This window comes from Canis lupus, chromosome 10 (assembly GCF_011100685.1).
Source record: "Canis lupus familiaris isolate Mischka breed German Shepherd chromosome 10, alternate assembly UU_Cfam_GSD_1.0, whole genome shotgun sequence".
NCBI classification, from domain to species: Eukaryota; Metazoa; Chordata; class Mammalia; order Carnivora; family Canidae; genus Canis; species Canis lupus.
In genome coordinates, this window is record NC_049231.1 from 50,485,048 (window position 1) to 50,499,919 (window position 14,872).

The following is a 14,872-nucleotide window of genomic DNA, read 5'->3' on the forward strand; positions in this document are numbered from 1 at the left end:
ATGTGCCCACTTAAATTTTTTTTAAGATTTATTATTTATTTATTTATTTTTATTTGAGAGAGGGAGAGACAAAGAGAGCATGCAGGGGCAGAGAGGCAAAGGGAGAGAGAGAGAGAGAGAGAGAATTTCAAGCAGACTCCCTGCTGAGTGGGGAGTCCAATGTGTGGCTCAGTCTCATGACACTAAGATCATGACCTGAGCCAAAACCAAGAGTTGGATGCCCAACTGACTGAGCCACCCAGGTGCCTCTGCCCACTTAACTTTTTGTGTCCAGTGTCCCCAGCTCCCTGCTTATCTTCCTTAATCCCCTCACCCTCATTCCATTCCCATTTTACCCTTCCAGTTAACTTGAAAAGTTATTGGAGGGGCAGATGGGTGGTTCAATCAGTTGGGCATCCAGCTCTTCGTTTTGGCTTGGGTCATGATCTCAGGTCATGATCTCAGGTTGTTATCTTGGTGGTCATGGGATGGACCCCCACATTGAGCTCTGCACTGAGCAAGGAGTCTGCTTGAAAAAAATCTCTCCCTCTGCCCCTTCCCCTGCTCTCTCTCTCTCTCTCTCTCAAATCTTTTTTTTAAAAAGAGCTATTGGAAAGACTACAGACTTTGCAATCAGATCTGGATTCAATTCCCAACTAATTATGTGCACTTGGGCCAGTTACAAAACCCATTTGAGCCTCAGCTTCTTTATCTATAAAATGGGGATAAAAATGAGACCTAACTGAAATAATAGCACTTAGCTGATAGGGTTGCTGTAATAATTAAACAAAAATTTGCACAGAGTATCACGCATCTAGTAGGTTTCAATAGATGCAGATCCTACCATTTTTCTCTCTGGAAAGTGCTGCTTCCATTTATTTAAATCCTAGTACACATTTGAATCATATCTTTCTTTTTCTATATGTCTGAGTATTAACACTTTTGTTGTTGTTGTTGCAGAGCATTGCTATATCTTGAGCAGTCCCCAGGAGGGTTTGTTTCCTGAACCCACTGATCTTAGAAAATGCTCAGTCTTGGAGGGGCAGGCAGCAGGGAGGCCAAGCTGTGTGAAAGAGAGCAGGGTGCCCTGGCTTTATGCATGTTTGATGGGTAGCCTGCTGGGACAAATGGTAGTGAGTTCTGGGGACACATGTATCGATGCCTCATTGACATCAAAGACACAACAGGATGCAGCCACCTGCCCTTGAGCCTAGAGAGCCAGGGTCTCCTGCCCTGCCCAACATTGAATCTCCTCATTATTCTTCCACATTCTGTTCTTTCCTGAAAAGCTTGGGTCATCCGTTTCCCTCTGGCTGCTGTCACAGACCTCAATATGGTGAGCGCTTTGCTAAAGGGAACAGCAGCCTCTTGGACAGCCAGATGCCCACTGAAATGGCAAAGAAGTGCCGCTCAGGTGACACTGGCTCTCCTCTTGGGCAGGGGTGGCTCCCAGGTCCATGTGAACACTTGCACCATTCCGAGGGCAACCTCTTCTGTGTCTCCGTTGTCTACTCCTCTAAAACCCCACACTCTGAGGCAGAACCTCTTAACTTCTTAGCCTTTGTTTGGAAAGAAAGTGTGAAATCTCTGTGCATTTTGAAGCAACAGAGCGGAGTCCCAACCAACAGAGAGCTCACTTCTTTATATCACACAACGGACCATGACTGTGAAGCCTCGTCCCTGTGGCACCTCCCTCACCAACTTTTGCAATCTTTCACAATCAACCAGTCCAGCCTTTGAAGCTCAGAGTGTGTAGGTCAGAGCCTGTTCAATGCTATGGCGGGAGGTGGGGGTGTCTGGTCTTGTGCTGGGGACAGTGGTTAAAATATTTGAAAGCTAGCCCTCCCCGGGAGGGAAAGACAATTCCTAAAAGAATCCAGGGGCACCTGGGTGGCTCAGTTGATTAAGCATTGGACTTTTGATCTCAGCTCAGGTCTTGATCTCAGGGTTGTGAGCTCAAGCCCCATGATGGGCTCCATGCTGGGCATGCGGCCTACTTAAGATGATAAGAATAATAGTAGGGACGCCTGGATGGCTCAGCGGTTTAGCCTCTGCCTTCAGCTCAGGGCGTGATCCTGGAGTCTCAAGATGGAGTCCACATCGGGCTCCCTGCATGGAGCCTGCTTCTCCCTCTGCCTGTGTCTCTGCCTCTCTCTGTGTATCTCTCATGAATAAATAAAAATAAAATTTAAAAAAAGATAATAGTAGTAGTAATAATAATAATAAAAGAAGAGTTTAGATGTCTTTCTCTGGTCTGTCAATAAGTCATCTTTGTAATAGATCAAAAGCATATGTTGGTATTAACACTTTAATTATCAAAAATCTTTTTTACTACAAAAGTGTTAATTTGCTGAAAACCCAGAGAAGCAAAAAGGAAACATAAAAAACACCACAACCTCCCCCCCCACAGTCTGCATGTTTACCTTAACAGCCAATTGTTGAACAGTATAAGCTAGGCACAGTGCTAAGCCTATTATGTGCAATTTTAAATTAAATCCACACAACACTATACAACAAGTACTATTTAAATCTCTAACAAATGATTAAACAGTTTCAGGGTAAGTGTATAGCCAGTAAGAAGCACCCATGCCTCTCAACTTGGACTATAAGACTTTATTCTCTGTTAAGGGACCTTCAAGCAGCAGAGATGATATTTGGGAGCTGGGAGCCCTTTCCAGCCCCAAAATTCCAACCCCTTAGCAGCCTCTGTCTCTAGAATCCTCTGCCTGGTTGGACACCACTGTCCACACCCACCTGCCCACCTGTGCCAGCTTCTGCAGTTGCTTTGTCTTTGCCAGCTGCCATAGCAACACATTTGCATGTGATCTTTGGGGCTTCTACACAGCCTGGACAGAACTCTTGCTGGTAGGGCCACTGATACAGGAGCCAGAGGGCCTGCTTATCACTACCTTGCAAGGTGACCTTGGACAAGATCCTAGGGAGTCCCTATCTCTCATGGGAATGATAGCAATCAGTTTTTTCCTGTGGTTCTAAAGGAGATAAAGTATACGAGACCAGCCAGATAGTTTAAAGATTTATTTATTTTAGAGAGGAGAGAGTGCCCACAAGCGGGGCCAAGGCAGGTGGGGGCAGAAGGAGAGGAAGAAAGAGAGAATCTCAAGCGGACTCATTGTGGAGCACAAAGCCTGACACAGGGCTCCATCTCAGGACTCTGAGATCATCATGACCTCAGCTGAAATCAAGAGTCAGACACTTAACCAACTGAGCCACCCAGGTGCCCTAAGACCACCCAGATAGTCTAAATGTCATATAATAGACAGTTACTAAAAAAAATAATAAAATAAAAAAATAATAGACAGTTACTAAGAAGGCAAGAGAAAGTTGTATATAACATATTTACAAGTTCAAAGGGCATTTGATAACTCGAGATTATGAGGCTGACCAACTGATACTAAAGCTGCAGAACAGGGAAAGGCAATGCATATTGACAGAAAATTTACCTGACATGCCAACCCAGAGTAGGTAAGTTCCCCGTGACATTGGATGGGGGGAAGCTGGAACCCTACGGGTGAGAGTGAGATTGGGCTAGAGTCAGGGGAGCCTGCACTGAGAACAGAATCCTGATCTCTCATCTGCTCTGAGGCAACCCTTCCTGGAAGAGCCTGAGTCCCATAATTCCAGCCTGTCTATTTTGGACTTTTTGGAACCTGGGGAAACACCCTATGGACTTTGTCTCTTTGAATCTCAGAATAAGAAGACTAAACTGAGGGATGCTTGGGTGGCTAAGCATCTGCCTTCAGCTCAGGTCCTGGGATGGAGCCCCACATCGTCGGGCTCCCTGCTCAACAAGAAATCTACTTCTCCCTCTCCCTCTGCTACTACCCCTTGCTTGTGCTCTTTCTCTCTTTCTGTTAAATAAATAAATAAGTAAAATCTTAAAAAAAAAAAAAAAAAAAGAAGACTAAACAGAAATAAGAGAAGAGAGTGGGCCAAGGAGTGGCTGTCCAAACCAGAGGGTGAGTCCTTCTGATTTCCACACCTAAGCATGTCAGCCCCCCCAGCCGAGAGTGCTCAGATCAAGCTGCTCACTTGCGGCCTCATGGCCTTCTGGATCTAATGCCCTGTGGTTTTAAATAGCCCTCTCCTGCAACAGGAAGGAGAAACTACCGTATTTCTTCAGGGCTTCAACAGGCTCTTAAAACAATGCTGTTTCTGTTTCAGATAATGCTACCCTGAAATGACCTGCCCATCCAGACTGCTGCTCACGCACCCAGTCAATAATTAATTGACCAACTAACAATCTTCGAAAGGACATTGCTAAAGGCCCAGTGCTTGTGTCACACCGGGGAGGTTACCCAGAGGTTCACAATCCTGCCGCTGGCCTCGAGGAGGTTAGCCTCCAGATGGTGTTTGAGTCACCTTGGAGCTCACCATGGGCACAGGAAAAAAAAAAACAGTACAGTAAATGCCTTCCTTGGTGTCAGCCTGAGGACATTTGCCTATTCCGGAAATGTTTACCGGGGATTGCACTGTATGGAGCCTTACACCGCGTGCAGCTGCTTTTGTGGTTGTTATTGTCCTTGTACATTTCCACGGGCAGAGAAAGGGGCCGCAAGGAAGATTCCTGGGCTCCCCCTGTGGGTCAGCACGGTCCCAGCAGCCTCGCTGGGGTTATTCATTCTTACATCACCCGGTGGGAAGCTTCAGGATTCTGCGGTGCAGAGGGAGCCGGCAGCTCTGAGGGGTGGGAGTGCAGTGCTCACGGGGCTGGAGCTGCGAGTGCGGGTTTGTGAGCTATGTGTTGTAGGCGTGGGCGATAATGTGGCACAGCAGGTTCCAGCTCATGAAGGGCCTTGGGTGCTGGCTAAGGAGGGGGACTTTCCTGGGAGCTGCAGGAGCTGCTCAAGGGCAGGACTGATCTGATCAAGTCTGCAGGGAAGCACAGTAGCATCTGCATGAGGGCTGGCAGGGCGAGGGGGTGGGATTGCAGACGACCAGAAGAGAGGGCTCTGGAAGGGCAAATCTCTTGTCCCTCCCCTCCTCCCCACACACAGAAGAATGGTCTTTGGACTCAAATGAATCATCTTAATAACCCAGTTTTAAATTTTATACCGAAGTCAGTAGCCTCTGTATTAATTTGGATAATCAAAATTAGCTAAAGTCCATGAGGGGAGCTTGTGCCGTGGGCAACCGCCTTGGTAGGAGGCTGCTATGAGGACAAGAGTGACAAGATTTGGCACTAGTGCTGAGGGGGTGCCCAGGGGGAAGGTGCCAATTGTGGATTTAGGCAGACTTGAGTTTGAAATCTGACTCAGCAGCCATTTACTAGCCATAAGACCTTGAAAATGTCATTTAATCTCTCTGATCCCCTTTCCCTCACCTGTAAAATAGGTTTCATCGTTCTTCTCTTGCGTGATTATGGAATTAAGAGTATTCAAAGTGCCTAGCACACGGTTGGCACTCGGTGAACGTAGCTAGAGCGTGTCACCCCTGGGCCTGGTTGCTCACAGTGATGGCTGTCACCAGCCTGGCTCTGCCCTGTAGAGCAACAGCGCCCTTTAGTGGCCGAACAGGGAGTGACAGGTCTTCCAGGCTCCCGGCCCCGCTCCTGCCCCACCACCCCACCACCCATAGGTTAGAAGTCTCCTTTGTCCTCCACAGTCAGAGCTGACAACCTCTCAGACCCCAGCCAGCATGCACCTCTCAGAAGAGCCCGAACCCCACTGCGGTCAGCAGCAGCTCCACTGTCCCCGTACTGAAGGACCTCACACCCAGTGGGTTCTGAGCCTTGGGCTAAGAAGAAAACACAATCTGTAGTAGTCAGGGAACAGCTTTCTAGGGATGGCCATGACCTCCAACCCCTCCTACCCTACCCCCGAGAATAGTGTGAGTGGAAAGCAAAATGCCAGCTGCACAGCCAGGCGTTCCCCAGCAGAACAAGGAGGGAAGCCATTCAGCAAACACTGGACACCCACCCCGGCCCCTGGTTCCCACTAGGCTGCAGATACCACAGCCAACACACAAAGCCCTGCCCTCAGGTAGCTGACTATTTAGTGAGATAAGGACATTGGCCGAATAATCACCTGGATACATAATTGCAGACCATAATAAGGTTATGAAGGAAAGGTTCATCCAGAACCAGATAAGGTGTACTCTTTACTGCTCCCATCGGCCTCCTGAGCACACTGGTTATGGTGCTGCCCCCAGGCTGGGTGCACTGAGCATACATTTACATGTTCATTACTCTTTGGAGGTGGGCTGATGGCGCTCTGGGCTGTCCACCCCTCCAGCTGGTACACACAGTCAGGGAAGTCACCAGAGGATGAATAGGCATTACTAAGCACTGGGTTTTAAAAAGAACATTCCCAGAAGCAGTTCAAAGGTGCTGGGGTGGGATACCACAGGGCATCTTGGTGCACAGAAACCAAGGACAGGGACAGTATCGCTAGAGCATCAGGCAGGGGGTGGTGACCAGGAATGTAGAGGCCACCTCTAGTGCTTCTGCCTCCCTGCCATCCACCCACCCACCTCCCTTCGCTGCCCAGGGTACTTCTATCAAGTCTTTTCTGGATTCCAGCCTTTTTTCCCCTTTTCTTTATAGCATCCTATCAACTGTGTCAGAGAATGTTTCCCCTTTCTCCTTTCTTTCCACAGAAAATCCTAAGTAAAAACTGGCCCTCAAAACCACACTCCCATGCCTAAGCTGCAACGATTTCTTGCCCACCCCATGTGCCCAGCCCTGTACTAGGCAGGGCCAAAGATGAAACAGAAAATACGGTCCTTCCTTACCCGTCTGTGGCTTCTCATCATGTCCCGAGTCCAGAGACAGCCTCTCAGCTACGTACTATTTCATTCTGAGCCCTGCTGAGGAAACAACACGTATACATGCTCCCTCTCTTTCTGAACATTCAGATCCACCCACAGGAGTCAGCCTGGTGGCCAGTCAGCTCATCTGGCGAGTGGCTTGAGGTACACGAGGAAAGAGTGAGCATCTGGAGTCTCAGCCCTGCTATTTTTTTTTTTAATTGTGTCCTTAGACTTTTCGACTTCTCTGGGCTCTGGTTTCTTCATTAATGAAGTGGGGAATAACAAGGCTTTCTCTGCCTGCCTTGCAGAGGGTTCATGAGGATCAGATGAGGCACTGCAGTGGTCCCCGGATGAGGCTCCTAAGACGGTGCGACCCCTGAGGACATTTTCAGCACCCTACAGTGAGCTGAAGAAAATGAGGACAGCAGAGGGAGGCATTCACAAAGGCAGGTTCATTCAACTGGAAGAACTGGCCTTTATTCCCAGACTGTGTCCTTCTTTGCATTGAAACTGCATTTATTTGGGCACTTGGGAGCACAGTTGGTTAAGCAGTTAAGCGTCAGACTTTTGGCTTCGGCTCAGGCTCAGGTTATGATCTCAGGGTCCTGAGATGGAGCCCTGCATGCTCAGCATAGAGTCTGCTGGAGTTCCCCCTCCCTCTGCCCCTCCTGCCCTCAAATAAATACATTTTAAAAAAAAGAATTTATGTTAGAACTTTATTTTCTGAAATGAAGTTAGAACTTTTTTTAATGTTTTCACTCAACAAAATAAAAGGGTAAGTATTCAATTTTGGGAAAACTTACTGCTCCGTGAAACCGCAAACCCACCCAAGTAAGTGAACCAGAAAGCCCTCTGCAAACCACAGGTACTGCTCTTGCTGCCCCACCTCCAGGACTCCTGGCCACAGCCTGTGTCCTTGGTGGTTGCCTTCTCTTCCTGGCATTCAAAGCAAAGATTCTGGAATCTGGCCATGAGGGCTTCAACACTAGTTACGCACTTAGGCACTTTCTAGCTGTGCATGATCATGGACACGCTGCTTATGCCAGAGTTTCCATATCTATAGCAGAGATAAAAGTAAGGCACATAAAATAGCGCGTGGCACATATGGGCACTCAGTCTATGTGAGAGGTGATTATATAATGATTTTTCCTCCCAGCTCCCCAGCTCCCCAGGTCACAGCTGCCTGTGCCAAGCCTTAAACCATTATGCCCTCTGCTCTCTGTCTCCAACTCCAAAGCCTTTCCAGATCTGCCTTTAGGGGCTAAGAAGCCATTGGCTTCCCCTGGAAAGTTCTGGGAAGGAAAATGTGGCAATCAGGACTGTTTCCAATAAGCAGAAAGAAGAAGAGTTTTAACTGTCCTTTTTCTTTCCCCCTTTACTTCTGAGACTCTGCCCATTGACTTGCAAAGGAGGAACTGCTTTTGGGTTTTCAGCTACCTTTTCCCACAGTTAAGCCAGGAAGGGAACTTGGAAGCTGAAGACCCGAGAGGAACACCTGCTTGGCAGAAGCCAGGTGTTTTGGTTTGTTTGTTTTAAGGGCATCCTCTTCTACTTCAGTTTCCTTTTCTGAGGACACAGACTCACAATCCCTTCTGCTCGTGGCAGATGTGTGTGCTATTGGTCATTTGCTAAGAAGACAGTGCAGGGCGTGTCTTCCTTGTGCATACAAACGTGTGCGGAGTTGGAGCATGTACTCCTGTTCCCATAAGAGAGAACTCACAGCCGGCCCTGGGTTGGGGCCAGCCCTTCCAGATTTGAGCATAAGAAGACAAGACATTTGGTCTGGGACTTCTAGAACAAGCTGAAAACACCAACTCGTACCCAACTCCACACTCTTGAGAGTCAGCCACTGATGCCACCTTGGAGCCCACAGAGGCCACGTGCTTTTGCTCTTGCTAATAGCTTGTGGTATCTGCATAACTGGCAGTTGGAGGTTTGCAAACAATGGCATTTCCCTATTTTTTTCATACTTTGAATAATATAAATAATGGACACCGCAGGGTTTTTTGTTAGACTCCCTACTGGTTTTGTCCGTAAGTGCCCTAACAAGCTTGCAGAGGGTTTTGCCTTTTAGAGTTGCTTTAATCCAGGTCTGACTCCCTTTATCTGTGGTTCGCTGGGCTTTCCCTTCTCTCCCTGCTCTGCCCACACCCCCAGCCTGGTGGCCAGTTGGCTCAGGTAGGCCATAAACGTCCCCAGGAAAAGAGGCAACAGGTCAAGCTCAACGTGAGAGTCACCCTAATTGGACAGCTCGGGGCGCAGCTGCCCCCATGAAAGCAGTGACGGTGCTCAGAAGAATGGAACATGACAACTGGCTGTGCTGACCAGGGACCCCAGGAGGTCAGACTGGGGCCCCTTTCCCCTGCTGTATCTGGGCTGTGTGAAGAGAGGTGGACACAAAGCCTGGATGGACCACCAACAATGCCCATGTCACATTCATTCCTGAGCTTTGAAAACTGCTGACATAAAATTGTGCCTACAAATTTAGAGGGTTTGTATCCATCTCTGGGGGGCCAAGAACCCCTCCACTGTCATATTTGAACAGCTGCTACATGCTGCCTTGGAAGAGCTCACACCTTTCTGTCCCACTCCCCCTCAGAAACCTGCCGGTGTCCCCTCTTATTACCTGAACTCCCCACACACACACACACACTGGTGGTGGCCCACGTCCCCTCCATCCAGGTTCTATCGCCCCCTAACAAGAGCCACTGCTCTGGAGGCTTCCTGCATGTAGCCTTTGAACCTGCCACTCACCCCCCCCTGGATTGTTCTGCCTGCATTCTCCTCCTAAACAAATGCTACCCTACAAGCTGAGCCCACCCAGAGAACCCCACGAAGCTCAGCCTCATCTGAAGTCAGCAGCTCCTTCCCCCGTGGCTCCTGTGGGACACGCGCTCTGGTGGTCAACTGGCCCGTAGAACAGAAGGATCTTGGGCAGCCCCCAGGTGCAGCGGTTTGGCGCCGCCTGCAGCCTGGGGTGTGATCCTGGAGACCCAGGATCAAGTCCCATGTCAGGCTCCCTGCATGGAGCTTGTCTCTGCTTCTCTCTCTCTCTGTGTCTCTATGAATAAATAAATAAAATCTTAAAAAAAAAACAAAAAAAAAAAACAAAACAAAAAAAACAGAAGGATCTCTAACTTGCTCAACAGCAGAACAGGCCTCCTTGTTTCCAGATGCCTTTTTCACCCCAACTGAACATCAGTCACTGAAGGAGGGCACAGCCCAGCGAAGGTCTGCATCTACACAGCTCTGCCTTTTCGCAGCTTGTTTTCTCATTCTGTTTCCCCCACACCCTGGCTGGACTATGGCACTGTACCAGGTGCTATGACTCACTCAGGGAGGGGACATGTGACTCTGGCCTCCCCAGCTCAGGCCCTAAATAGCTGAGCCAACAGGGCCCGGGGCATGAATTTGCACTGGTTACACTGACTTTGAGTCTATGACTATCCAGGGGCTCAGAGAAGGAGCAAATTAATTATTAGAGAGAAATGATTCCTTATCCCCAAGCTACTCCCTTATTGTCTCTGACCCTGGCAGGCCTGTAGTCTCCAAGAACCACAGACCATGCAGTGGGATTTCAACTGGAATAAATAGGAACCTGTTGAACGTGTTCTTTGTTTAACTCCACACATTTTGTTAGAGCATCTCCTATGTGCCTGTAATTGGTCTAGATAGTAAGGATATGGGATCCCTGGGTGGCGCAGCGGTTTGGCGCCTGCCTTTGGCCCAGGGCGCGATCCTGGAGACCCGGGATCGAATCCCACGTCGGGCTCCCGGTGCATGGAGCCTGCTTCTCCCTCTGCCTCTCTCTCTCTCTCTCTCTGTGTGTGTGACTATCATAAATAAATAAAGAAAAAAATATTTTAAAAAAAAATAGATAGTAAGGATATGTCAGCGAACAAACAGACAAAATCACCATCCTTCTAGAATGTCCTTCCTAGGGCAGCCCGGGAGAGGGGGGGTGCTCAGTGGTTTAGTGCCCCCTTCAGTCCAGGGCGTGATCCTGGAGACCCGAGATCAAGTCCTTCATCGGGATCCCTGCATGGAGCCTGCTTCTCCCTCTGCCTGTGTCTCTGCCTCCCTCTCTCTGTGTCTCTCATGAATAAATAAATAAAATCTCTTTTTTTAAAGAATATCCTAGAGAAGAAAGGTAAGCAATAAATAAATCAATAAATAATAAAGCAATAAATAAATAAAGTGCAATATCTAGTATGCCTGATGGTGAAAATAGTTTGGAGGAAAATAGTCGGGGAATGAGAAAAGAGACAAAGGGAGTATGAGAAGGTTTGGAATATTTAACAGGGTAATCAGAGAGTGATTTATTGATGAAGTGACATTTGAGCAAAGGCCTAAAGGAGAGGTGGGATCAAGCCCTGCAGAGAGCTGAGGCTTTCCAGACAGGGGGAGAACAAGTGCAAAGGCCCTGTGGTGGGGACAGGTCCAGGGTGATGGAGGGAAAGTGTGGAAGGCTGAGCAGCTACAGCAGAGTCAAAGTACTTGATGTTCAGGCCTGGGCTTGGTGTTCAGAGCAATTCAAGGTAAGGAAACAACACAGTCCTTGACTTCAAAGAAGCAAAGAGCCTCTAAAGCCTACACTGCAAATGCTAAAATAATAGCACACGTAGAAAAGAGCGAGTCCCAGTCTATACTGTGAGAGTTCAGAAGAGAAAGCTCGGGGCGCTGGAGCAGGCAGAGAGCGCTTCATGGGACAGTGGAGGCCAGCTGGGTGGGCATTGGACAGGTAGGGAGGAAGGTGGTGTGGGCACAGTGCACGCCATGGGACATTCTGATCAACTATCAGCCATGTTCCCTGTGAATGAGTCTCTGGAATTATTGCAGCTTGGGATTTGGGGAGACAGATCAACAGAGGTTGGTAATGTGCACATATTTTCTCCCAGGAAGAGGCATTCTGTATCAAGGCCTCTGTCATTTCTCATCACAAAAGTCCTATTGCTATACAGTATGAATGTCTTCTAGGCATAAGCATGAAAGCAATAAATGAGGATTGGAGTGGAAGGGGAGACGACCAGCAAAGGAGGCTGGACTGCCCAGAGCCCTCAAGGGCTTTTTTTTTTTTTTTTTTTAGATTTTATCTATTTATTCATGAGAGACACACAGAGAGAGGCAGGCAGAGACACAGGCAGAGGGAGAAGCAGGCTCCCTGTGGGGGAGCCTGATGCAGGACTCAATCCCAGGACCCTGGGATCACGCCCTGAGCCAAAGGCAGGAGCCACCCAGGCGTCCCCTCAAGGGCTTTCTATGACACACATTCTTCCTGCTTCATCTTTGCCTCCTGACCAAAGGCAAATAACCCTGGAAGATTCCTATTTTGAGCCCATCACACATTTATGCCCTGCTGCTTTCCTTAGTTTGCTGCTTTATTCATTTGTTTAGTTACCAATTCATTCAACCAAATTTTATCCTCCTTACTCTGAGGTTGTCAGTGGCTAGCTGCTCCCACTCCATAAGCTCATCTGAAAACTTGACAAATCACCTTTAACAAGAGTCCAGTAAAAAAAAAAAAAAAAAAAAAAAAGAGTCCAGTAACTGAAGATGCCATGTAGACAGCACCAGAAGAGGATCCCCGCCCTCCACTGCAGCCAGGACAAGCTCCCTAATGCAAGAGTCCCATGAAGAAAAAAAATACAGGCTGTTTTGTTCCAAAGGCAAGGAAAGGGGTGCCTGGCTGGCTCAGTTGGTAGAGCATGTGACTCTTGATCTCAGGATCTCAGTTCAAGCCCCATGTCAAGCAGAGAGCTTACTTAAAACAAAACTTGCAAAGGAAAACATGCCATTAAAGGCATTAAAATATGAATTTTTTTCTTCCATTGACTCTCTTGCTCTCTCATAGTGTTACTTTTTTTTTTTAAAGATTTAATTTATTTATTCATGAGAGACTCAGAGGGAGACACAGAGATCCCAGGACCCCGGGATCACAACCCGAGCTAAAGGCAGATGCTCAACCACTGAGCCATCCAGGTGCCCCTCTCATGGTGTTTCTTACCTGCTCTTTAATGTTAAGTTTTCTTGGGCACAGAGATGATTGTAGAATGAGTGCAAGCCCTCGCAGACACTGGAGGTAGGCTGTGTGCTGGGTGCATATGCACACAGTGCAGCAGCTCTGGGATTCCTCCTTTGACCAGCCACCAGACCGACGTGCCACATTCCAGGCACAACCCACATTGGATGGCACAGCCTTAAAGGATGAAACGTCTATGCCAGCACATGTTCAGTCCCGGGACCAGCAGTGGGTGAGAGGCTAAGCCCTGCTGTGCCCGCCAAATGCACCATGACACTGGCAGCCCAGGGGAGGGACAGCTGCCATCATGCCTCTCCTCCAGACACCAGAGGGCACACATGCTCAACTGTCATTCTCTCTGTACCCTGGGGGCGGGGGGCAGAGATGGTGACAGCATCAAGGAGCAAGGGCAGGGAGCGGGGATCTGGGGGGGGGGGGCATGGGAACCAAGGAGCAGGAGACAGACAGCCAAGACCAGTCCCAAGGAGGCAGTGAGAGGCAGACAGACCTCCAAGCCCCAGTGCATGCTGCTTCGTTCCATCAGGCTTTACTTAGAAAATGTAAAATCAAAGAGAACATCATTAAGAACGGTAAGGGGCGTCTGGGTGGCTCAGTTGGTTAAGCATCTGTCTTTGGCTCAGGTCATGATCTCAGGGTCCTGGAATCGAGTCCCACATCGGGCTTCCTTCATGGAACCTGTTTCTCCCTCTGCCTCTCTCTCTCTCTCTCTCTCTCTCTCTCTGTCTTTCATGAATGAATAAATAAAATCTTTTTAAAAAAATTCTTAAACTGTTTAAAGGTCAAAGTAGCAAGACAGTGGCCACAGAGCATTAATCCCGAGTACAGAACACTTCTGAGCATGGAGCCCGTGTGACCACACTGGTTGTACACCCGTGAAACCATCTAGGCAACAACTTTCAACACACAAGTGTTATGGTTTAGGTCCTCTGCCAAGTCTGTTGCTCCCAGTAGCTCCTCTCAGAGCTGAGGTGGGTCCTCAGACTGGCATTAGCAGAGGCGTGAAGCTCCCCACTACATCAACGAGAACATCCACCAAGGCCTAAGGAGTATCGCCTGAGCATCCTCAGATCCAGATCTACCTCATCAACTTCTTCCAGATGCAAAAAGCACCTCTGGGTCTCGGGGGCCTGGTTTGTTTGTGTCAGATATAATAACTCGCCTGATAGTTGCTTTTAAAAACTGGCTATGCTTCCATCTGCCAGCCTCTGAAATCAGGCCCATGTTTCATGTTTCCCAGTGTGCCTTTGAGAAAAGTCCATAAGCCCATAAACACTTTCTTTTTTTCCCTCCAAGGAGCAGTTTAATCCTAATACTTAATACCACCGATTACCGAGGAGCTGTGCAGAGAATACCTTCTCTTTTAGGCTCCATTTCTCATCCTGGGGGACTGGATGAATATGCACCCACACTTCACTATGGAAGATTTCAAAAGCCTCAGAAGAAAATGAAAGGAGACTTTGAGTTAAGCCTTAAAAAAGGGAATAGAGAGGAAATACTAGGAAACTTTTCAATTTTGATTTCAGAATCCATTTGTGGAGATCTTGCTTTACAAGAATAAAGAAAAGCCCCTAAGCATACTAATTTGTTTTAATACCCAGCCGCATTACCAGGCAACTGAGAGCATGAGACTTGAGGTAGTTGGTCCTACAAACCTATGTGAATAAATCCCAAATCTCTGTTGGGCCCTTGTCTTCTGTCTGCACAGAAGCTGGCACCTGCGGGCCTGGCAATGGTGGCGGAGTCGAGAACCAGTAGGGCCAGGGCCAGGGCCAAGGTTGGCGGTGTAGACACAAAATTCCATCCAAGGGCCTTGTGGCCAGGAAGGGTTGAGGGGCCAGGAGTCTGTCCCTCCGTCTTTCCCAAAGGTGGGAAAGGACTTCGGAGTCATCCTCGGTTCTGGGCGCTATACCACACTTCGGCCAGCAGAGGGCAGCACGGCATTTCAGAATGGTCGTTCGAGAGCTTTTAAAAAACAAAGAATTTGAGCCCTCTACCTGTCACTGCCCACCCCCTTCATATTTTTCGTTCAGGTCTTGTTTTTTTTTTTTTCCTGTTTCCTCTTCTGGGGAACCTGAAAGTCATCTG

At 48.4% G+C, this 14,872-nt stretch overlaps 2 long non-coding RNA genes across 10 annotated transcripts in view; one reads left to right on the forward strand and one right to left on the reverse strand.

Annotated features, from left to right (window-relative positions):
• The window catches only part of LOC106559416, a 46,074-nt gene extending 39,128 nt beyond the window's left edge, over positions 1-6,946 (reverse strand). The window contains exon 1 of one of the 4 annotated variants that reach the window (XR_005365914.1): positions 6,730-6,943. This is a non-coding gene — a long non-coding RNA (uncharacterized LOC106559416). Of the gene's footprint in view, positions 1-6,729 lie in introns of all 4 variants that reach the window. The other 3 variants (XR_005365913.1, XR_005365915.1, XR_005365912.1) reach the window with 3 other exon arrangements.
• Positions 1-7,411, forward strand: part of LOC102155086 — a 126,555-nt gene extending 119,144 nt beyond the window's left edge. For 4 of the 6 annotated variants that reach the window (XR_005365907.1, XR_005365899.1, XR_005365908.1 and 1 more), the window contains one exon: positions 4,162-4,394. This is a non-coding gene — a long non-coding RNA (uncharacterized LOC102155086). Of the gene's footprint in view, positions 1-4,161; positions 4,395-7,055 lie in introns of those variants that run through there. The other 2 variants (XR_005365900.1, XR_005365903.1) reach the window with 2 other exon arrangements.
• The last annotated feature ends 7,461 nt before the right edge of the window (positions 7,412-14,872 follow it).